At 43.3% G+C, this 25,095-nt stretch overlaps 1 protein-coding gene and 1 long non-coding RNA gene across 3 annotated transcripts in view; one reads left to right on the plus strand and one right to left on the minus strand.

The window, feature by feature from the left end:
* LOC119660260 (Kv channel-interacting protein 1) overlaps positions 1-25,095 on the minus strand; it is a 386,504-nt gene that overhangs the window by 175,524 nt on the left and 185,885 nt on the right. The gene's annotated exons all lie outside the window — the stretch shown is intronic.
* On the plus strand, positions 2,573-3,171 carry LOC119660261. Its single transcript, XR_005250416.1, has 2 exons — positions 2,573-2,724; positions 2,795-3,171. It is a non-coding gene; the product is annotated as an uncharacterized LOC119660261 (long non-coding RNA).

Raw genomic sequence — 25,095 nt, forward strand, 5'->3', positions numbered from 1 at the left:
AGGTACAATAACTGTAGCTGACAATATTATGGGAACTACATTGTTCACTACATACATAGTTCACCTTCTTCTCCACGTATTTCCGTGCAATGTTGCTATTATGGGGGATAGCAACATCAATAATATACGCGAAGCGACTCGTCTTGTCAATTAACAGTACGTCAGGTTTGTTGTATGGAGTATGGCGATCAATCAGAGCTTGCCGGTCCCAATACATACTGTAAGCAAGTATTGCTTGCAACTCATATCGGTAAACCGGACATGTTCCCGTGATCAGCCCATGCTTGTACGCAAGGTTTTGATGGATAACCTTACATACAGCATTATGCCTGGTGATGTACTGCATCAGTGCCATAACAGTACAGCCAGAAATGAGATGTTCCAACGTCTCTAACGCCGAACCACACATTCTGCACTGGTCGTTCTCCACATGTTCTTTCATGATGAGTTTTTATTAGCTCGGGTGGCGAACACGCCGTCCTGAATGGCACACATGAACTCCTCCGTATCAGCAAAGAGCTCCCCAGCATACAGACATCTGCTCGACAAATGGCTGCCAAAGACAATTCACATGCTTACCGTGCATTGCCTTCGAGTTCCATTCATTGATCCGCTCTTGGCCCGACTTCACTCCACTCAGAAGATTGAAAGATCGATCCTTCAAGTTAAGTGGAGTCAGTCCACAGTCTGCCTTCCAGACAACCGCATGCAAGAAACTCGCACGGTCTTTGCTGTAAAACTAAGCGCGCAGCGAGTCGACTTGGCGATGTTATTGTGCCGTCACATCATCTACGCCTCTACCTTCGATATCACGAGGCAGGTATATCCGCTCCACGGCAGAGTTTGTATGATGCATTCGGAATTTGGACATAGTTGTCCGTATCCGCCGCTTTACGTTTTCTAGATCGGTCTTCGTCCACGGCAATATTCCGAATGCATAAGTCAGTGAAGGGATAGCGAATACATTCAGCGCGCTTATTTTATTCTTCCACGAGAGATACGATTTCAGCACCAGCTTTACACGTCGTAGGAATTCGGACAGCAGAGCATCCTTCAGATCACCAACTCGAGCATGGGTTCCTTGCAGAATTCCTAGGTACTTATAGAAACCTGTCTCGGTCATAGTTTCGATGCGGCATTCGGCTCGTGATGACCTTTGCGGATGGTTTGCATTCGACACTTGTCTAATTCAAACTCCATCCGAATATCACGACTGAACATGTCTATTATTCGCAACAGACTTCTAAGATGGTCGTCAGTCCTAGCATATAACTTGATGCCATCTAAGTACATCAAGTGTGTCAGTACGCACTTAGCACGTAAGCCATACTTTATTGCAAAACCATGCCATCTGGTATCATTCAGTAGCCATGAAGAGGGGTCAGTGCTTTTCAGTTCAGTTCCCGGCATCAAACTCCGCCATAGCCGGTCCCAGGCCCGGTTGTGAAAGGAGGAGGGATGGATATCTTCAGTTTGAATGGCTGTACGCCACCGCAGGGTCTCAGGGGGTAGGTGAGGAAAGTGCAGGAACTTTGCAGTCTTGCAGATTACTCACTAAAGAAGCTATCCCAACACCTGCCAGCTAGGGATAAAATGCACCGCCAAAAGTGAGAAGACGAAGAAATTTGAGGTCGGGTACGAATAACCGCGGGAGTCGTCTGACTTGGCGACTGGATCGAGCTCTCGTAATGGACAGCACGACGTCGAAACCGCTAGCAGTGGGGTGGCTCGACGTTTAGGCGTCACGACGACCAGGAGCATACTACGAAATAAGAAGCCGTTTTTTTTCTTCTTTAAGATGATCACAGCGCCCTCTAGCGGGGCAGCAGAAAAACACCTCTTTTTGGCGACGGGTGTATAAATGGCCCTGTATTTCAATAACCAACTATGCGATCGGGGTAAAAAAATTACTATGTAGGCTCAAGATATTAACAAATCTGTTGTCAAAAATTTGTATTTGTATCTTTATCTAGTTCTTCACAAAAAGTTTCTAAAAAAAACCAAGAAAAACGGCCTTCACACGGGATGACCCCCTTAAGTTAAATAAATTCGCTTTACAAAATTGTGATGCCGCTTTGTTAACGCTGCCTATCAAGGTGGATTTTTAGATTGAAGCTATGTCTCTTGTAGTTAATCAGTATTTACGACTAATTCAATCAAGGAAACATGCTGAGTTACAAATAAACATTAGTGCATGCCATAATTAATCGGCGGGCAGCACGCCTTGTAAACGCTGCTTGCGTTTATTTGAGCTTTGCAAATGAATGGGCCAACTTCTAGTCTAATCTGGGTGCCTCCAACTTTACGAGTGTCTATTCTTGTCTCTTAGATAAATAAACTTTACATGATGTGTTTAGCTCACGGTTTTATCTGGTAGCCAAGCGGATTTCAGAAATACAATTCCACTGAACAAATTCACAAAATGGCATGAGCAATTGCAGTCTGTAATTTCACAGCCCATAAAGTGTTGTGGAAAATTGATATTAACACATTGTATTCGGATCAAGTGCGAACCCTGGACAGAATCAGTACACGGTCCTAATGATAAAAGAAAACTTCGTTAAATGCATTGCATGAAGTACGTGGTAATTATGTTTCAGAATTTAATCCACGACGCCAAGTGCCGAGGCTCTACTTTCATTAACGGTGGGCGCTTTTATTTATACAATTTATATCCTCGACAAGAAGTCATTTTCATTTCCCAGAGGACGTGGTTCAACTAAAGTGGGTTTACCATTAGGGGTAGCAACAACATTTTGCCTAGGTAGCTTTAATTCCGCTCATTTCATTTAAGGCTGAAGGTGGGAATTTTTCAGAAGGTAACCTGGCGTCGGCTCTCGGATTCTTGGAGAAAATGCGGAGGAAGAAGAATAAATAAAGCAGGGAAAGCATCTGAACTAATGTGCAGTGAAAATGTGTGAAAATAGCTCCAAGCGAAAAGAATGGTTCTTTCTTAAAATGTCGTTATGAGCTTAATAATTTGCCCCATAGAAAACTATCACGTTGCCAGAGTTTGTCTTTCTGTGCACGATGACCAGAATGAGGGCGTTGTTATATAATAGTTTGTAATGGCGCACGTGCAATGGAGAATGTTCTCATGCAATCGCATCCTCCATGTAGAATTCATGCACTTGAGCTTCAGCAATTATGTAATAAACACACTTAGATTAATTCCACTTTGTATGGTACTATTTTAAGGAACTCAAAAGCACAAAAGGACCGCTCTAGGAATAAACATGCTGTGGACAGAAGGCTGAGCGTTCTAGGGTTCTGTGTTTCTTTGATAAGCCGCATTTTACAACGAGTAAGGAAACCGGAAGCTGACCGCCTCAGGTTCTAAAGGTTTGGTGTATTGCTTACATAAGCATATTTGAATGGTATGTAGAGTATTTTGAGACCTAAATACCATGTGCATGGAAACCCTATTTCTTTTCAGATATTTGGGTTGGGTAGGTTCAAAGAACAGGTCATTGACGTAACTGACCCTTTTCGGATCCTCGCTCTCCTCCCCTTTCCAACTAATGTCAAAACTAAAACTAAAAGTGGTAAATGCTCCGAATTTAGGAAGGCACTGACTGCAATGAGACAATTTTTGAGGTATGTGTAGAGTCACAGGGCAAAGAACCATTATGCACGAAACCGAGAAAGATTTCAGGCTGGTATGCAAGAGCTTTGAATGAGTAGACTTTCATTGAGATATGGTTCGTCAACCTGATAAAGTAGGCGAATCTATGGAAAGAGCTGTCCATGTGGCCCAATTCATCCTCCATGACTCATTCCTCTCATTCCTCAGTAGAAGACCAAATCATTAGCATGTCGCCGAGCCAGAACAGCGACCAGGGGGTTTAGGCAGAATCGATCAAGGACAAAAAATACACCTATAAGGCAGCCTGCAAAAAACCCAAGCTCCGAATCCAGCGAAGCAAGATGAAATACTTTAAGTAGCTCTGCTCAGAAGTGTGCGTAATCCCGTGGGGAGGTGCTTATAGAATCGTGGTGGGACGATTCAGAGGCCGTTCATCTCCGCAGGTAACGCGTGCTACCCTTTTGCTGAAAATTATCCAGAGGTTACTGCACCATCAAGAGGAGGCCACCGACACAGTCCAGCGACCTCTGAATATGACTGCAATTTCGCCAGACACCAGAGAGAAGTTGTCGGACATCTGCGGTAGAGTGGGAGACTAGAAAGCCCCTGGTTTGGACGCAGTACCGAATAAGTCCCCCATTGCCGTGAAATCCAGACCGGACATGTTCGTTGAGTTGTTCGAAGCATGCATGTCCGAGGGGATATTCCCTGCATAGTGGAAGCCGCAGGAGTTGGTACTTCTGCCTAAGTTTGGTAAACATCCAGGTGAATCATCTTCATACAGACCAGTATGTCTTCTGGACGTTGATGGGAAAATGTTAGAGCAGGTAATCTATAATAGATTACTCCTGGTTGTTGAGAGCCAAGAAGGCTTTTCAGATCGGCAGTATGAGTTCCATAAAGCCAGGTGTGGATTTTAACAGTCCTTACTTGGGACGGAGCCCGTATTCAGGCGATACGTTGGCATTCATAGCTAACACAGGAATACCAATGATAACGGACTGCGGATTATTCAGTTTGCAGTATCACACGAAATGGTTGTTGGAAGTACCTGCTTTGTACGGAAAGCGGTCCACAAACAAACGTGGGCCTTTCCAGACGGAACCACTTTCAACCAAATTGACCACGTGTTGATCGCACGCCGCCACCTCTTAGCTTTGATGATTGTCAGAACATATAGGGGGGCCAATGTAGACTCGGATCACCACCTCGTTGCTCCGTTGCTCCAAGCTCGAATAACAATAACACTCATAATCGCCTCTGACAATCAGGTTAGAGTTAACACTGAAGCCATCCATAACACAGCCCTTCGCAACACCTATAAGGAGGAAAAGGATGCTGCAATAACCGCAGTCAACAGAGATCCTGGAGATGAAGCGTCAACAAACGATCTTCACGATTACCTGAAGAACCTTCTCATAAATATGGGCACAAACATACTTGGCCTCAGCCGCAAAAAGTAACGGAACGGGAGAATGCTACATACCGAGTAATGTTGCATTCTCAAAGGACGCAGGATGAAGCCTTGCACATTCTGCCGAGACAAACAGGGAGCGGATGCCCTATCATGTATCCTTTTTAACTGGCCCTGGAAAAAGTGATCCGCGATGCTGAGGGAAATGCGAGGGGTACTATCCTCTTTAAGTCCACCCAACTACTGGCCTATGCTAACGATATCGACATCATGGGAAGAACGACCCGAGACGTACAAACTGGCGGCGCGAGATCTTGGGCTACACATCAATGAAGGCAAGACAAAATATATGCTGGTAACGTCAGCGCTGAACTGTTTGCCGCGTTCGAGAGAAGAAGCCTCCGAAGAATTTTTAGCCCCCTACATGAGGATGAACGATTCCGTAGCCTACATAAATCTATGAGCGATACCATGATCGTCTGGTTGTGGATAAAATACGGCTTAACAGGTTGCGGTGGGCAGGTCACTTAATCCGTATGGATGAGGATGATCTTCGAATAAGCATTTCCGGACAATTTAGTCGCAATAATTATCGGCAAGTTTGCGGGTACATTATGAGATCGCTTGAATGCAACACTGCATGTAATCCACAGTTGGTGTCTTCATAATGGACTCACGGTGATGGCTAGGAAGACTGGACTATGTTCACTAGGAACGTCAGGTAGAGCAGTTACACGCTACCCACCTTAGCAGGCGTGGACACCCAGCAGATGCAAACAGCTAAATATTAAGGAGTACATCTTGATTCCAAGTTAACGTGGCGGCACTTTATCCAGGAACAAGACCAAAAATCCTGCAGACTGCTCTGGTACTACAAGGTTACGATAGGTAAGACCTAAGAGAAGACTTTCACCAAAACGAATTCATTGGATGTATACATCCATAATAAAACTTATTTTAATTCATGCATGCATCGTCTAGTGGAGGAAGCGGAACTTTGCGAACAGCAGGAAGCTGCTGACGCAGATTCAGAGGCTCAGTTGTCCAAATATTATTAAAGTAATGAGTAGCACGCTGACCGCGGCACTCGAAACTATCCTAAATTAACCCCCGATTAATTTGTGGTTGAAACGCAAAGCAGCTAAAGATGCTTATAGGCTTGCTATTATTGGTGCGTGTAAAGGCGGCCAATCACACGGTGATGCCCCCCGATCATATAGTTTCCAGATTCGTTTAGGGGTGGGAAATCCGATTATATCCGGTTCGACCTCTCGGAAAAATGACGACCATGCTCGAGGTGGAGATATATGCCATTTCATTGGCAGCCGAAGAATGTTTGCGAACAAAATGGAAGGAACGCACTATTTGAATTTGTTCCGACAGCCGGGCAACATTATCAGCACTAAACAGCAACGACAAATTAAGCCAGTTGGTGTGGAGTTTCCATCAAGTGCTGCTGAAATTTGGTCGACTAAAGGATACATTCCACAATGAAGAGTCGTGCATTCTCTGTTTCTGGAGAATGTTCTCAGATTGGCAAAAGGCTGCGATAAACGTAGGCTAAAGGCCGTTGAATAGCCGATTTCTGGGGATAATACAATGGGCCTAACAATGGTCTGAGTGCTTGAAGCTGCGGCTCCTCCATGAAACTAAACTAGTCAACTCAGATCTTCCGTCCACCTGCCCTTCATTGGTTTGGAGAAAGCTTTCGATAGCCTGAACAGGGAGTGTATTTGGAGTGCTCTACACAGGAGCAGCATTCCGGAGAAACTAATAGCTATTATCACACCAACATATGATAGGGCAAAATATTACGTGCTGCACCGAGGTAAAACCTAGGAGGATTTTGAGGCCGAAAGAGGAATCTGCCAGGGCTGCATTCTGTCACCGAAATTATTTCGTCGTGTTATCGGTGACGTTCTTCATTCTGCCTTGTCCGGAAGATGTGGAGGAATTCAATGGACGATAACATCTTTCCTCAAACACCTCGACTGCGCCTATAAGATCTGTCCCCTCTCTCGCCGGGTTATTGATCTTGGCCAAATCGCTTTGGATTTGGATAGAAAAGCAAGTAGAGTTGGACTGAAGACAAACATCAACAATTTTAATATCTAGGAAACTTTGTTTCTGCCAACGGTTGCACCGAACTAGATGTTGCCCGGCGCATTAACGGTGCAGTGAAATCCACTCTCCCAAGATGACCGACGAGTAGGTTGCTCCAAGGGCACTTGGCACAGAACAGTAAAGGAGTGCGACCGTCTCCAGAAGTCGTGGGCGGAGCTGAAGGGTATTTAAGGTAACCGCGAACGATGGAGCGTAGGTGTGGTTAACTGTGGTGCTCCAGCAAGGGATGAATTGCAACTATAATATATAGTCTCAGTCTGACTGACCCTTGCACTCTTCCTATCCGCATGAAATGGTGTCGATCAATTTGTCTACCTTGGTAGCACTGTTTCTATCGACGGTGACACCGAACTTGATGTCATTCGAAGCATTAGCAATGTTAGATCTGCTTTCGATGTTGATCTGGAAATGTTATTACTTCAATACCAACATTCTGCGTCAATGTTCTCTTTTTTTGCTGTTATATGTCAGCAGCGCATGACTACCACCGATACTCAAAAACTCGAAACCTTCATTAGCAGCTGTCTCTCCCCCAATACGGTCCTCTGATCTGAGAAAATTTTTAAAGAAAAGTTGAGTCGACGCTTGTGCAAGGTGCTGTGTTGATATGAGGGTGGAAGAGGCAATGGATAGATGACAAAATAACGAAGGGTGGCCTATGAGTGGTTCCTTATAGAAACACAAGGCGTAGAGCGGTAGAGGAGGTGTAGACTTCTAGGGAGGACCAGAAAAGAGTTAAAGTGCATTTTGTCGAAATTCTAAAGATTGCGCTCTACGGTGTATGCTCGAGATTCTATTTAGTGGACATTGGCCACCATATATACATACGTGTAGCTTTCCTACAATTTTTCAACTTACACTCAGCAGACAGAACGACGTGATTCTGCATCACAGAGTTTGAAGTACTTATCAGCCGAATGCATATCTCTTTGAATTGCAAAAGAGTATCTTAAATGTGGTTAAATAATATGCTTTAGTGTTATAATGGAAATAAGGCGGCATAAGCTATCGCTTAGAAAAACGGAGAAGAACCCGGACTAAAAACGGGATATCGAAAATAACAAAGCAAAGAAATCGTATTAAATACAAGAATCATTGAAAAAGGATCTGATCTGATCTGGAGGTCAACATCGATCATCATGGAGTGGTTAAATTTTTTTCCTTCTCCTGAAAGTCATGAATGGTCCATTTTTTGTGGACTGAGAATAGAATAGAAATTATCTAGCAAGAGTTCCTTGTATATTGAAAAAGAAAGGCCAATCTTATAATATGATGCATCCAAGAAGATTGAATAAAGTAGGAGCAAATCAAATGTCTAGGGGCATAAAAGGTCATTGCGTATCCGTGGGGTAGGGACGAGATAGCTAACTGATCCGTGGCACTTGTTGTTAACGTATTGGTGTGTCGATGGCGCCTAGATGGTCACATCCTATGTAACAAGGAATGAATAGCTGTGTAATGGCATATGCTCGCGACCATGTACTTGCAATCACGTGGAACCATACATCATACACACCGCATTAACACCAGAACTAATGCGCGGAATTTGTCTCACGTATCTACCGTAGACGGTTGTATATACGCAATGATTTTTCCTCATCTTACAATTTCTAGCAATGCGCTTGGAGTAGAATCTCCAGTAAAGTAAAGAAGTCGAGTGGCATGCATGGAAAAACAGAAACTAAAACATATAAGTAGGAACATTTGTGAAAGTTCGACCCGCTCCTGAAAGATATTTGACTAAAAGCAAAAAAAAGCTGATAGGTGAAGAACCAATCAGTGCATATTCTCCACGAAGTCCGGTAAGTATATATTATAGTTATTATAATAAATAACGAACTATTCAATTTAGCTACAAATTCTCGATTTAATACCCTCCATTCTTTCTCAGCTCCTCAATGTTTGTTGAGACACAAAAGGTATGAAAGAATGAAAAATGTCTCCGGATGCGGAAACTCACTTCGTGTCAACGTTCATATATCATGCATTTATTTAACAGCAAATATTTGTTGCCATTGGAGTACTCCGCTCCGGCTATATATAGACACTACCTTGCTATAAAAAAATGCATTCCTAAATAAACACCGAAAGCACCTCGAAAATGATAACATGTTTGAGCTTTAATGAAAAAATCTTTCAGGCAAGTGTTCCGGTGAAGGTAGGTGCAATACTCTTTGAAAATTGATTATATTGACACAAACTGAAATCTGCATACGTACCTGGAGCAGCTGGAGCAGAAATGTAAATAACACCGGGATAAGTATTGACGTCGACAAAAGTGGAGGTTTGATGGGAACAACGACATGAGTTCGCTCCATCCTTTTAAGCACTTCGCATATGTACGTGGTTAAAGATATTTACACAATAGATAAAGTTTCAGGCAGATGCAGCGAGAAGCATTTAGATTAGTAAAGGTTTCGTTGCATACAGCTAATTGCGTCCGCTGGGTTTTGCTCAAATTCTCAAAGAATTTTGTAACGCAACTATCATACTATAGTTGCCTTAGCTGCAGTGCAATTTAATTTTATCTATTAGACTTTGGGTGTCGCGAGAATTTTCTACATCGTTTCAGGGACTGAACACTTTCAAAGTTTATTAGTTTGCAGAATAGTTTCTTGCAAATATTCATATGAGAAGTCGGGAAATGCACAGTTTAAATTTTGAAAACCACATTCGCAAAAGTTTTATAATAATAACTTCAAAGACTTCAAGTTTGGTTGAAGAAGAACCGGAGCTATACTGTACTCAATGAGGACAAGAAACACCAAGGGAGAGCCTGAAAAAGCGTCGGTCTCGCGAGGTATGGTCATGTAGTGATAGACCAAATTCGTCAGAATACGGAGGTTACTATCAAAACTAGGGGAAAAGCAATCAAGTCGTGGTCAAGGCGCGGATTTTAGAGAACTAATCAAATCCATGTCTCCCTACAGAAAAATTTGGAATCTGGAAGGCATGCTTTCCAAGCGAGTTGGAGTGTGAGGAGTCGTAGTGCTTGAAAAAGATCCAAGATAAGGAAAGGTAGGTAGAAAAGCATGAAATGTAACCCGTTTTTGAGTAGTAGGAACGGGCTCAATGGTTGATATAGCATATGTCATACGAGACATATGAGAATGGTCTGATCTGTCAATGAGGCCTGTACTCATAGCGACCACCAGGTTATCTTCCTTCAGATCCGGCGAAGCGCGTTCCCAAGGGACTGGAAGTGCGGGGTAGTCCGTGAAAACGGTGCCGCTTCAGAAAAGGTAGCCCAAATGATGAAATGCATAATAAAACCAGACGATGCTGCCATGTCGAACTGGCGATTGTTCGCAAATCCTGATCAAAATTATGGTGTTGGTAGCCACATCATCACATTAAGGCGGGTTATCAAATACTTGTGGTGATATTTTACGCGGAGCGGCAAATACCAACGTTTCGTTAGCACGGATTTTTGCCTAACATTGGAGGCCCAAGATACAGCCGCAGATTACACGGCACCGGTTTGGGAAGAAGCACTATTGTGTGAGATCAATCAGAGCAAGGCAAACATGACTTACCGCTTAGTACCACTAAGGTTGTGCAACGCCTTCAGAACAATCTTGGGAGTGGTCCTAATAGACATTTTGGCAAGTGAGGCATACTGTCTGTACGAGAAAAAGTGGAAGAATCGCCTGAAGTCGGAAGCAAACAGGCGCGTAGCGAACTCCGCAATCAACAGTATTCAGGCGGAACTGACATGGTCAACAAGGGTACCACGAGCGAAAGGCTTGGTCATTTAACGCCCAGTCCGCGGCGCGAATTAATACTTTTCAGCAGTTCCACGGTCGAAGAAAAAGCAGCAAATGGGGGTAGTTTTAGTGGGAGACCCCCTACACTGCTACAACCTGGCGCAGCAGTGTCTTTCTAAAATTCCACCGCCAACTATAAACAAGATGAGAAACCGGACATTCACGCTTCAGGTACTGAAGGTTTTGTGTATTTATTTTATGAAGACATTTGGGTGTGCATTTGTCTCATCAGAATGATCTTATGGGGGGTTTTGCAGCCAATTACTAAAAATTATAGTAATATACTATTATTAACTTTATTTGAATAGATATCGGCATGAAGGGTATTTCGGAGCCTAGCACCATATAGGGGCAGCCTTTTGACTTTTTAAAGATTTTTCTGGCGGGTCCGTTAAAGAAATGGTCACTTTCGAACCACCGCACTTCTCACCTTTCCAACAAATGTCAAAACTCAGACCGGCTTCGCAAAGTACTAATCGAAAGCTTTCATCTGATACCCTACATGACTATATTTGATGAAAAACAAATTTACACCCCCTTTTGCATGTTTGGGGACTCCTTAAATTCAATGTAGAATTATATAACTCACTGTATGCGTTCCCACCTTTCCACTAAATTTGGTGTGAATTGCTACAACCGTCTCCGAGAAAAATGCATGTTATGGACAGACAGACAGACAGTAAATCAATTTTAATAAGATTTTGTTTTACACAAAACCTTAAAAAAACAGACAGGCAGCTGTAGAATTGCAATCACTGCTATAGAGGTGTGGCTGAAAGATGCAGGTCTTGCACTAGCGGAGGATAAAATAGAGGTGGTGCTTATCATGCAGCGGTGTAAGGAAGCCACTGCCTTATCAGGATGGAGAAGCATATCATCACTTGAAAACTGGGAATGCCTGGCAGCAATTTCAAGCAACACCTGCAACAGGTTTGCGTTAAGGCATCCAATGCAATGTTCAAAAGATCTTTTTCTTTCGTCTTTCTGAACTTCACAAGCGGGGTCGACTATGCAATGTTTAAAAGATGAACACAGTTTATGGAAAACCCACCTGAAGGGTGTAATGTGGTTTTTGAATCATTTCAGACGAAGCAGTTTACGCGGCAGCTGGAATGTTACCGAACGACATTTTGAGCGACGAGATCACGCGCATTTAAGATGGACCTAATTCTTTCTCTGATCGACACGTTAAAAACGCCGATAGGGAAGAATCGTCAACCAGGTGGTAACAACGGTGGGAACGGGTAGAGAAGGGTCAATGGACCCAAAGAGTGATCCCCAGAATCAACGTGTAGATGCACAGTACACATGGTGAGATAAACTATGATCTCAGCAGTTTCTCAAGGGACAGGGCGGATACTGCGAATACTTCTATAAGTTTAAGCTGGACAGCTCACCTAACTGTCTCAGCTGCGACGGGATTCCATGTTTTCCTCGATTGTCCTAGATTCACAGAGGACAGGAAGAGTCTAGTAGAGATATTGGGAGAAACTGGAGGAACGGAAAGTATAATTGGGGAAATGCTTGGGTACCAGGAGAAATGAACTCAAGTGCAGCTTGAAAAAGGGGCGGTTGTGAACGCAATCGATTGGCGAAGGGAGAGGCTAAAGCCATGTCCACCCCGCGACACAATACTTTACGTATTGCGCATAGAGGACAAGAGTTAGGGGGTAATTTTAGTGGTTAAAAATCAGACACGCTGGAACATGTGCACCAGTGCCTTTGGAAGATTTCCATCACCGGAAACAAAAGAAAAAAAAACACGGACAGATAGTAGTCCAAAGGTTATTGCAGGTGACTTCAATGCTTGAGCCCTTGAGTGGGGCTGCAGAGAAGCATATGCAAGGGGGCACAGTCTATTACACACTTTTGCGCAGTTGGATATAATTAGTTGTTCGAAGCGTGCATGTAACAAAGTGCTTCCACACCATACATTTCGACATTGTGGGCTCTTTGCGAGACTCGCAGTATCTCTGTTTTCCATGACACATTAGACTAAGTTTATGTCGAAAAACATAAAGATTGGTCAAATCAACCTGCAGCATGCCAAAACCTCCTCCTATCTGTTGGCAGCGAGGCTGACAAAATTGCAGGACTTCCCTTACATTCTTCTGGTGCAAGAGCCGTGAGTTCGATTTAACAAAACCTGTGGCATTAGATCAGTAGAGGGGGCTAGGATCTTTTACGGTGAAAAATCCATAAGCGAGAGCTTGGGTTCTGATGTCAAGACAGTTAGAAGCAACCATGCTGAGACAGTTCTGTTCCCAGGGCTTAGTTACGGTCATCGTACAATATCCGATGAATGGCGAGAGGAATGGGTCCTGATGTCAAGACGGTTAAAGGCAACCATGCTGAGACAGTTCTGTTCCCAGGGCTCAGTTACGGTCATTGTATCAGATAAATGGCGAGAGGAAAAACATCATAGTCAACATATTTGTTGGGAAAACAGATTGGACAAAGTTCAACGAACTTTTTGGCAATAAAGTAAAGCTCCCTAGGCGACTAAGGATTCCTTTTAGAGTACTATGAAGAGGTTTGTCCTATTTCCCGAAGCCAAAGCGGTAAAACGGTTCCTTGGTGGAACCGGGATCTGCAGAAACTCAGGAAATCAACCAGGCAACTTCTGAACCGTGCTTGCAAAAGTAATAAGAACGAACACTGGTTAAATTTCAGGAACTCATAGCTTGAATGTAAGAGGCTCGTTAGGTGTTCGAAACGAGACTGCTTTAGAGCGTACTGTGAGGAACTGAAAAGCGAAACAGAGACTTCAAGGCTGTGGAGAGTCCTTAAAAGGCATGAGTGGGGAATACGGATATACGGAAGTCTTCTACACCGATGGCTCAAAAGTAGAAGAGGGTTTTGGAGCCGGAGTCTACCTCTCGAATAAAAACGAGAAATGGGTTTTTCCATTGGGACAATATGCAACGGTTTTTCAAGCGGAAGTTTATGCGATCCCAAGGGTGGCAAACTGGGTGATTGATGGGCGGTTGAAGGGCAGGCGCACCGCAATCTGCAATGGTAGCCAACTGCATTGAGGGCGTTGAAATGCAGAAACCATTTGAACTCTATCTCTAGTTTCAGTACGATGGAACTACTCTGGGTATCTGGTCACTGTGGCGTAGAGGGAAATGCAATCTCGGATGCTTTAGCGAAAGAGGGGTGAATCTCCCCCATGCCGGGACCGGAACCATCAATTGGAGTATCAGTAGCATTGGCTAAGTGTGTCTTCAAAAACTGGGAACAAGCTTCCCACAATGCTGCTCGACACACCAAACTTTTCCTGCCAGAACCGAACATGCATTCCGCAAAGTTTATCCTGTCGAAAAGCAGGAGGGCTTGCAGGCGTATTTTGGGCATTCTGACAGGCCATAATTCACTAGTTCGGCAAGATGATATGTCGCGGAATCCACGGAGCATTTCTTATGTGAATGCCCCGTCTATCGACGCATCAGGCATCAGATCTTTGCTGCCGATGGTCTCCAGTTGCGACGGGTATCATCAAATCCGCTAACGTAGGTCCTGCGATACGGTAACGAATCCAAAATATTCCGTTAGATGGAGGTGGCGAACAATGAGCCAACACGGCCAGAGTACTGGCAAGCTGTACCTTCTCCTTCATAGCATACATGGCTCTCGCAAAACCCACGACCACAGTACATGTAATAAGTAGTACCCACACTCAATGGACTTGTGAATGCATCGGGGAAGCTTATCCGTAACATGATAGACACTAAACCAACTGTAGATACTGCTCGATATGTGCACAAATAAGCTTCCCTAATGCATTCGCAAGTCCGGGAGCATTGAGTGTAAATACTGCCTATTAGATAAACTGTGCCCACGACGAGTACGTTGTTTCATTTGTTTGTCAGCGTTTAACTATCAAAATGGAGTTTTGAGAAGGTAGTTATTTTGGGAAATATTGTACTTTATGTAATTGTATGAAATGTGATTTAATGGAATACTCTCTTTGTTCCTCAGTCGATTTGACATATCGCCTCGATATAAGTCAAAACGTGCTATCGTCACTTCGGTGGAGTATGCTGATCGACTCACTACTATGTGAACTACAAAATCTTCCAATTTACGTTCAAGCTTATGCGGATGACGTGGCTGTGCTGGTTGTTGGTCGAGATATCGGAACGGTATGCAGAAATATACAACGCACGATTTACTTGATTGACTGTTAGCGCCTCAGGCATGGTCTTTCAGTAAATTTAAATAAAACCACAATGATATTATTAGGTTGTTGCACATGAAATGGCCGAATCGGCAATCAAGTGAAGATAGTTGCGATTTTTCTGCATCAAATCACCACCAGTTGGCGCTGTTAGTGTCGGATAATGAAGTATAAATAATAATAATAATCGTTGGCGCAACAATCCATATTGGATCAGGGCCTTGAAGTGTGTTAGAGCACTTCATTCAAGACCGAAACGGTACACTACAGTATACTGTAGGAGGCAATGTGGTCAGCATTGCACGGGTAATAATCTCCCCTGATTTGACTCAGGTATTCATTCACAGCTGAGTCGACTGGTATCCGACGTCAAATCACAATACAAATCCCACTGCCATCAGTGAGGTTTGAACCGCGAACTTCCGTACGATAGCCTTGTGCTCTAACCACTCAGCTATCCGAACACAGAGTATAGTAAATACTTCTACATTTAATCAAGGTGTTATTTCAGTTTTGACCACCGTTGTGATAACAGTAAATAAAAAGGGAAAAAAGGATGGGAAAGAGCTAAGAACGTATACTTTTTCTGTATGAGTTCAAATTCGGTCATAAAGCAGCAGAGGCGATCAGGAATATTAACAGCGCATTCGGAGCTAATACGGCAACCGAACGAACCACACGGCGGCAGTTCGAAAAATTGCGGTCAGGCCTACGTAAACCTTCAAAGTAAGCCACGTGGACATCCAGGACCATCGATTGATAACGACGAGCTGCGTTTGCTAGTCGAATCCGACACACTTCAGTCTGTGAAAGACATTGCAGAAAAACTAGGCGTGCACTAGTCGACAGTTTCCCGGCACTTGGAAAGGTGAAAAAGCTCGACAAATGGGTTCCGCATGCCCCTACGAAACAAAACATGGCGCTTCGAGTGGAAATTTGCAGTTCTTTACTCTCTCGCAACAGAAGCGATCACTTTTTGCACAAAATAGTGACATGTGATGAAAAGTGGATATTATATGACAATCGTCGGCGATCAGCGCAACGGCTAGATGCTGATGAGCCACCGAAGCATATCCCGAAACCGAGCCGAGAGAGAGTGCAATACTCCTTCACGACAATGCACGACCTCATATATCCAGAATAACGGTTCAAAAGTTGAACGAATTGCAGTATGAGATTTTGCCTCATTCACCGTATTCACCGGACCTTTCGCGAATCGACTACCACTTTTTGAAGCATTTGGATCTTTTTTTGGCGGAAAAACAATTTAGGAACGAGGAGGTTGTCAAAATTGCCTTCGACGAATTTATCAACACCCGACAGTTGAACTGAATCTTGAATCTCGCTGGGAGAACTGTTTTGAATCGACTGGCACCTATTTTGATTAAATAAATAAATTTTTGTAAGCTTTACAGTCGTTTCAAATTTTAGTACCAAAACGGCCATTTCATTTTTAATATTTACAATAAGTCGGGAAACCGGAAGCTGGACGCTTAAGGTACGAAAGGTTTTGTGCATTTCTTAGTACGTAGCACGTAATATGTCCATATATTATGTGAGACTATCCACTTTCGGGTGATATTGACATTCATAGTCTTCAATTTTCAGAGAAGCAACAAATTTGAAGTATTATAACTTTGTTAGTAATAGTGCGACTTCCACCAAACTTGGTAAGATCATGCTCTATATTATAGCCTATATCACTGCAAAATTTCATGGTACTAGGATGAACTTAAGGGAGGTTTCTAACCAATTACAAAAAATTGTAGTAATATACTATTATTAACTTTATTTAAATAGATATCGGCATGAAAGGTATTTCGGAGTCCAGGCACCATATAGTGGCAGCCTCCTGATTTTTTTTCAGATTTTTCGGTTTGGTAGTTTCTGAGAATGGCCCCCTTAAAGAAGTGATCACTTTCAACCCTCCGCGCTCCCCACCCTTCCAACGAATGTCAAAACTAAGATCGGCTTTGAAAAGTAATAATCGAGACCTTTAATTTGATACCCCACTTGACTATATTTGATGAAAAAAAATTTTACACCCCCTTTTGCATGTATGGGCCCCCTCCCCTTAAATTCGACGTAAAAGGATGTAATTCACTGTTTGCGTGAGCGTTCACAGTTCCTACCTTTCAACCAAATTTGGTGTCAATCGCTATAACCGTGTCCGAGAAAAATGCGTGTGAGGGACAGACAGACAGACGGACAGACAGACAGACAGACAGACAGACAGCCAGATCAACCATTGATGCCATCAAATTGGTTACTGGCTTGGCCGAAGATGCAATTCACGGAAAGGGTAGTACCAGCAAATAGTGGTAGTAACCCTGGACGTGAAAAATACATTCAATTCGGCCAATTGGAATCTAATACGCAAATCCCTAGTGAAGGTTGGTATTTCCGCCTATCTCGCTGCTATCGTCGATAGTTACTTAACTGAAAGGAGGCTCTGGTATGACACTGATGACGGACCGCAGGAGTACATTGTTTCCGCGGGTGTCCCACAGGGCTCCGTATTGGGACATCATGTACAACGATGTACTTAATCTTCCCCTTTCGGAGGAACCCACAGTGGTGGGTTACGCTGACGACATAGCACTGGTTGTTGTCGCAAAGCATCTTGAAGATGGTGAGTTATACTCAAGCGAGGCAACCAGTGCTGTCAAATGCTGGTTGGAGAGCTCTGGTTTGACGCTTGCGGAGGAAAAAACAGAAGCGGTCCTCATCACGAAGCGCCGGAAGAGAAATTACGCCTGTGTTAGAATCGGGAATCATATCATCACTTCCAAGCCGATCATCAAATACTTGGGGGTGGTGATAGACAGGAAGCTCAGCTATAAGCAACACGTACAGTATCTTTGTGATAAATCATCCACTGCTAATATGGCCCTGGCGAGGATGATGCCGAACGTGGGAGGGCCACGGCATACCTTTAGGTTGCTTATAGCCAGAGTGGTGACCTCAATCATGTTCTATGCGACCCCAGTTTGGAGCGAGGCATTGCGGATGCGAGTTAATACTAGTAAACTGAATGCGGTCTACAGGAGGACAGCTCTGAGGGTATGCTCTGCCTTCAGGACTGTCTCAGATGACGCAGCATTCGTCCTCTCTGGAATGATGCCGATTGACATCTTGGCAGATGAGATGGCGAATATATACCATGCGAAGCCAATCTCTCCCTTGTCGCAGACGAAGAACGCTGAAAGGGAGAGATCCATAAATAGATGGCAAGAGCGGTAGGAATGCTCGGGAAAGAGTCGGTGGACTCACAGGCTCATTTCTGCCATTAAGGAGTGGTTGGAGAGACGACACGGTGAGATTAACTATAATCTCACCCAGTTCCTCACGGGACATGGAGGATATCTCCAATACCTTCACAGGTTTAAATTGGAGACCTCACCCGACTGTCCAAATTGTGAGGGAGTCCCAGAGGACCCAGAGCATGTATTCTTCCACTGTCCGAGATTTGTGGAAGAAAGGAGGAGTCTAGAGGAGACTCTAGGAGAGGTGCTGGTACCAGAAAATCTGGTGCCGAAAATGCTAGCACATCAAGAGAATTGGGATGCGGTCAACTCCATGATCGCATCTATTTAAGATAAATTGCGAAAGACAGAGGAAAGGAGAAAAGCGCGGTCACGTGCGCCGCGCATAGAAGAAATGGGATTAAGCTAGAGTGAGCTGACTCCGCCCCGTGATGTAATACCTTATGGTGGTTCCGCGGGGCAAGGAGGGAGTCGGGGGTGGTTTTAGTGGGTAAAAATCCCACACGCTGGTGTGTCCAGACCAGTGTCTTTTGAAGATTTCCACCTCCTCAAAAAAAAAAGACAGACAGACAGACAGTAAACCGATTTTAATAAGGTTTTGTGTTTACACAAAACCTTAAAAAGAAGGAGACTGAATGGTCATTGCCTTCGACAGATGAGAGGTACAACCCTTCAACTCTCTGAAAAAGTGAAATATCTGGGAGTTATTCTAGACAAGAAGCTTCTTTGAACAAGCATGTAGAGATAAATATAAATAGAATCAAGCTCTTACAGCTTATGGGCTGTGTAAGCGGACCTTTACCACGACATGGCGACTTAGGCCTCTGTAGTAATGTGTAATGTCTAATATGTTGCTATCATTAGGCCGATGTTCGCTTATGCATCCATAGTGTGGTGAGTTAAGGTGAAACAGACCGGTTTTCACTGTAAATTAGCTACACTGCAAAGAACTGTGTGTCTGGGAATCACCAGCGCCATGAGCACGATATCCAACGCGGCTCTGAATGCATTACTCAATTTGCAGCCCTTGGATTTGTTTATTCAGACCACTGCCATGAGAGCAGCTCATAGACTAATTCGATTAGATCGTGGGGGGCACAGAGTATTGGAAGAGTTATTGGGAGAACTGAACCAAGTTTTCGCAATGATTTGTGATTCTCGGGTGCCTATATATCTGTTTGGTAGAAGATATGAGGTTATATTGAAACGAAGACAAAACTGGGACGAAAAATGCGTGTCAGTATATACTGACGTCTTCTACACAGATGGCTCACAAACAGAACAGAGTTCTGGAGTTGGAGTCTACCTCTCGAATAAAACAAGAGGTGGGTTTTTCCTTTCCGGTAATATATTATACAACAGCCTCTTAGGCTGAAGCGTATGTGATCCTAAGGGCGGCAACCTGGACGATTGACTGGCGGTTGAAGGGCAGGCATATCGCAATCAGCAGCGATAGTCAAGCTGCATTGATGGCGTTGAGCAGTCCTTTCATCACTGCAAAGATTGTTCAGGGCTTGCAGAGGTATTGTGGGGGCTCTGACTGGCCATAATTCACTAGCTGGTATATGTTGGCGGGTAGCATCACGTCCACTAACGGAAATCCTGACACATAATCGAATCCGGGATATTCCGTTAGACGGGGATAATCGAGTACAATGGACCGGTAAGGTCTGAGTGTTCAGGAGCTTAGCCTCTCCCCCATCTCAAACACACACACACATACAACCCTCCTATAAAGTTCCTAGATACAGGAAATGCAGCTTATTCCACTTTGAAAACTTGCCCCGAATGATGAGATCAACAATGTAATTTTCTTACATAAGTTTCGATATCAACTTGAATAGTTTTCGTTCTGAAGTTGAAGAAACTTCGTGGATTATGCTGTTCCAAGATTGTCTGCCAAGGGATGGAATGAATGCATGTAAATCAGCTGCAGGCAACCGGCGCAAATAGAATGCCAGAAAATCTTATCATGTTTTAACTTTCTTACGTCAGTTTCTGGCACTGCCAAGTATAATATTACTTCCATGGTTCCGCCAGGAAATGAAATGATATACCTGGAATGCTTCCTGGATTTTCAACAACTGGCGTATCGCAATTTTCCGTGAGTTGGGCAATTGTGCTTAGCAGCTGGAAGGTGGCTAGTTGTTCTGAAATGCACAAGTTTGCATAATAGTTTACAAGTTTCTTTCCGAAAGTGCCTTCTTTGTTGTTTTTTTTCTAGGGAATATTCTGCTGTAATCTTTTGTTGCATATTCAGAAGCGAAGAAAAAACTTAACTTGCGTCTGCCAAAAAAAGTTTTTGGTGGGAATGAAGAAGGATGAGTGCTGCTAATGGAAAAATTTAACGAAGGGAATAATGCAAAAAATAAAAGCATCTCGTACTTTTCTATTAATTTCGTTTAATTCGCGAAGAAGTTGTGTACTGGTGGGGTTCCAAAAGAGACGCTCCTCAGTCAGTCAATTGAAGTTCAAGAACCCCAGAAGGCGCCCAATGTGGGCTGGGAAACATTTATTAAAACAAATGTATTGATGCAAACTTTGCTTATGGAGTTTTAGCTAAAGTTATATAACACTTCCTACATAATACCAGGCAATTCGTGGTTTCTAAATTTTTCCTAATTGAGTGTTATGGGCGCTAGACACGCCATGAACCTTACTTTTGCTTCCTAAACGAAAGTAAAGTTTCGTTTTGCGACGTTCCCAATGCAATGACGTTGGAAAGGACCACTCAGCACTTACGTTAAATAGGCCGAAATTGATTTGTAACTTAAAATGAAAGAAACCAAAAGGAACCCCTATCGCAGAGAGATGGCCGGTAAGGCATTGTAAGCACCCTCCAAGTTTGAACCGAAAAGTTTTTACGATAGTGAAATGGTTGACTTTTGATTCCGTAGACCTCGCCACTAGGCAGCGTCTAGTGCGCCATTAGCTTTCCATGAAAATGTTAATTCATGTTAATCCACATTTTTGCTTTTTTGTCTGGAAAATTTTCCTAGCAGTGTATGCGGCCTTGATGTGCATTTTTTTGTGTAGACTGGGAAAAATGGGAAAATGGGGGACTTTTATGATTATGCTCTGGAAAAACTGGCGTTTAAATAGGTTTATTATAATATTCTACATTGGCACGCTTAGGACTATGATGCTGACGGCCGTTATGGGGTCCGCATAAAAAAGGTAATTAGATTAACGGTCCAGTAATTTTGCATGAGATTGAGTGCTTGAATGAACTACTCCACGGACAATTTGCGGAAGCAAAGACAAAGGAGGAGTAGGGGCTCTATGGATTATAATTTGGTATAACTGATATGACTTGAGCGACACAGAAATCGTAAGGGGACTTTTAGACTCAAGAGGGTTAGCGCTAAAATGAGGATTAACTACCCATAAAACTTTCATAGGTTTGGAATAACTTGAATGCAAATCGCCACTCGAGTCGGACACCACTTTGTGGTGGTGGGATGGCTCGTTATATATCACTACCACACTAAGAATGTTCAAAATATGAATAGATAAGCTATTTATATTGGCTCTAAAAGTGGGGGGAAGTCGTAATACGGATTTTTGAAGCCTCACCAGATTTCGTCCAAGGTGAAATTAGTGGAGGACAGGATAAAACGCAACGGTTTTCCTGGCTGAAGTATATATCACCCTAAGGACAGTAACCTGGGTGATTGACGAGCGTTTAGAGGGCAGTTGCATCGCAATCTGCAGTGATAGCTAAGTTGCGTTGACCAGTCCTTTGCTCGCCTCGAAAAGTGTTCAGGGTTGTAGAGACTGAATGAACTATAATTCTGTATTGAATGCGGTGGAACCACTCTGGGTAACTGGTTACTGTTGGAATTGAAAAATGGGATCCAGTTCCTCCAATGCTTCAGTCAGAACCGGCAATTAGAATGTCAGTGGCATTGGCTTATGTTACTATCATAATATTCTTCTTTTTAAACTCTCATTACTCAATTTCCCTACCTCAATCATCTGCTGGCTCCTATCACTCCTATCGTTCCTGTAGCGCTTCTTTTCATGGTTATTCATATCATTCCTTTTCTCCTTCCTCTGGCGTTCCCCAAGGCCCTATACTTGACGCCTTACTCTTCCTGCTTTTTATCAACGACCTTGCCTCCATCCTCACCTGCCCGTGTTTGCTTTACGCAGGCAACATTAAATTATTTGCCTCTACTTCGTCACCGCTAGACTGTGCTCTCTTGCAGTCCAACCTTGATACTTTGGTCCGTTAGTGTTCTTCCTTCAACTTTATCTCAATTCAGCCCTTCTTGACACTCTTCAACTACCTTGTCAGAAAAATTCCCTTGAATATTGCTGTGCAGTCTGGTCCCCCTTCCGCATCCGTGATTGTCGCGCTCTTGAAGTTGTACAACGCAAATTCACCAGGACCCTCTTTTACAAAAAGAACTTTCCACGGGTTGATTATCCGTCACGACTTCGCACCCTCAATTTACCGTCTCTGCAGCAACGTCGTATTTTCCTTGATATGTGTACGCTTTCAATTGTAATCTGCAATTGCCTGATGGGCCCTGCTAACCCGATGCCGAGGCTATACCGGTCTTACAACGTCCTACAGCTCGGGTCCTTTGACTCTGTCTCCTTCTCTAGTTTTAAGCGTAAGGTAAGCCATTTACTTGCTCCTCCTCCTGAGGACAATATATAATAAGGAACTTGTTTTCTGTATATTGTCTTCATTAAATAAATAAATAAATGAATAAATGAATGATCGATGTTAATCAATGCATGCGTGGGTATTCATAGGTTCCTTTTTCTAACCAAATTTCACATAATTTGAGGTAACGACTTTTGAGAAAACTAGTTGTGACAACTGGGCAAGAGTGGCATCTAATGCTACAAGTAATGTAAATTTGGAGAAAGAAGTGTTCAAATGTAGTACCAAGTTACCGAGAGCACCAGTAACAAAGCCGAAGAAAGAAGTGCTGAAAGGAAACTGCTGGACCACATAAACGGTAACAACACCCAATGTATTTATTCAAGCGGGGTGACAGCATAAGGTACTCCGTACGTGACTAGAAAAATAGACGTTGGTTGCACCTGAAGAATAGTGGGGCTAAGGAAGATTTAACGAGCTGAATCAATTTTTGAAGTGGCGGATGCTGTAATTTAACATTTATCTTATAATAATCATTGGCGCAACAATCCATGTTGGATCAGGGCCTTGAAGTGTGTTAGAGCACTTCATTCAAGACCGTAACGGTACACTAGGAGGCAATGTGGTCAGCATTGCGCTCGACCGAGATTATTACCCTGATTTGACTCAGGTACTCATTCACAGCTGAGTCGACTGGTGTCCGACGTCAAATCACGATACAAATTCCACTGCCACTAGCGGGATTTGAACCGCGACCTTCCGTACGACAGCCTTGCGCTCTAACCACTCAGCTATCCGGACAATAAAAATTTATCTTGGTCATATGAAAAACTGCGTTTTAATCTGCACTACTCTTAACACTCCACATTTGCGGCACCAGCAAATAATGAAGGGTAGTTACGTATTGATGGATTTGATAGGTACACTCAATTTGGTCACTTTAAGTTTAGTTAGGATGTGTTTAGCGATGATTGGCATTGCCATAAATGTTGATACAATGCTGGTCACAAATTCAATGCATGTGCTGCTTTTAGGGGCGTTTCAGAAGTAAGACTTGTGTATTGATATATCTAACTGGTTTCTTTTGAAAGAAATAGTTTGAACCCATGATTTTCGGGTGCATTTTGCTATGTAACTGGTCGAGGTTGTTAAGTTGTAATACCGCAAGCAGATATCAAAGGTCCGATAGTGAACTCCGGGGTAGCATCCAGCATGTCAATGGCCAAGTGGTCGAAAGACAGTTTATGTCCCTGCAAAATCTTCCTACACGCCATGCTATCCTCAATCAGTAGAATAATTAGAGACATAAACCTACCACGAAACTTCATTAATTAATTAACTTCATTAATGCTATGCATAATATTGATATTATTCTTTTATAATTCGACAATAACATGGTTTGATACTTACGCAGGTTTCCCTGCATATTTTATGAACTCTGATCTCATCTTCATGAAGATTCTGCTTCATCTATGTATGACGAAGGGGGTCTTATGCTTTTATCAACAGCTTGAAGCCGCTCCTGAGACTGATGATAAATATCACAATAATTTTTTGAAGCTGCATCGGCAGCATGCTTCTGGCTCCGCCATGTTATTTATATAGTATGCTAGCCCCAAGCCCAGATAAAGGAGGAGGGTTTGAGGCAACGTGTTCAGTACTATCCATAGTAAATAATAATAATAATAATCGTTGGCGCAACAATCCATATTGGATCAGGGTCTTGAAGTGTGTTAGAGCACTTCATTCAAGACCGTTACGGTACACAACAGTACACTGTACGAGGTAATGTGGTCAGCATTGCGCTCGCCCGAGATTATTACCCTGATTTGACTCAGGTACTCATTTACAGCTGAGTCGACTGGTGTCCGACATCCAATCACGATAACAAATCCCTCTACCACCAGTGAGATTTGAACCGCGACCTTCCGCTACGATAGCCCAGCGCTCTAACCACTTGAGCCATCCGGACACATCCATAGTAAAGCAAAAATAAAATGCTAAGATCAGGGAAAGTTTTTTATAGTTGGAGTTACTCCACTAAGCTGAATCTTACCTGACCTCTGTTGGTAACAGGTCTCATTAACGCATTAAATGTCAATAAAATTCAAAAAGATCACGTTGAGTAAAAAGTTTCGGA

This window comes from Hermetia illucens, chromosome 6 (genome assembly GCF_905115235.1).
Source record: "Hermetia illucens chromosome 6, iHerIll2.2.curated.20191125, whole genome shotgun sequence".
Taxonomy (NCBI): Eukaryota; Metazoa; Arthropoda; class Insecta; order Diptera; family Stratiomyidae; genus Hermetia; species Hermetia illucens.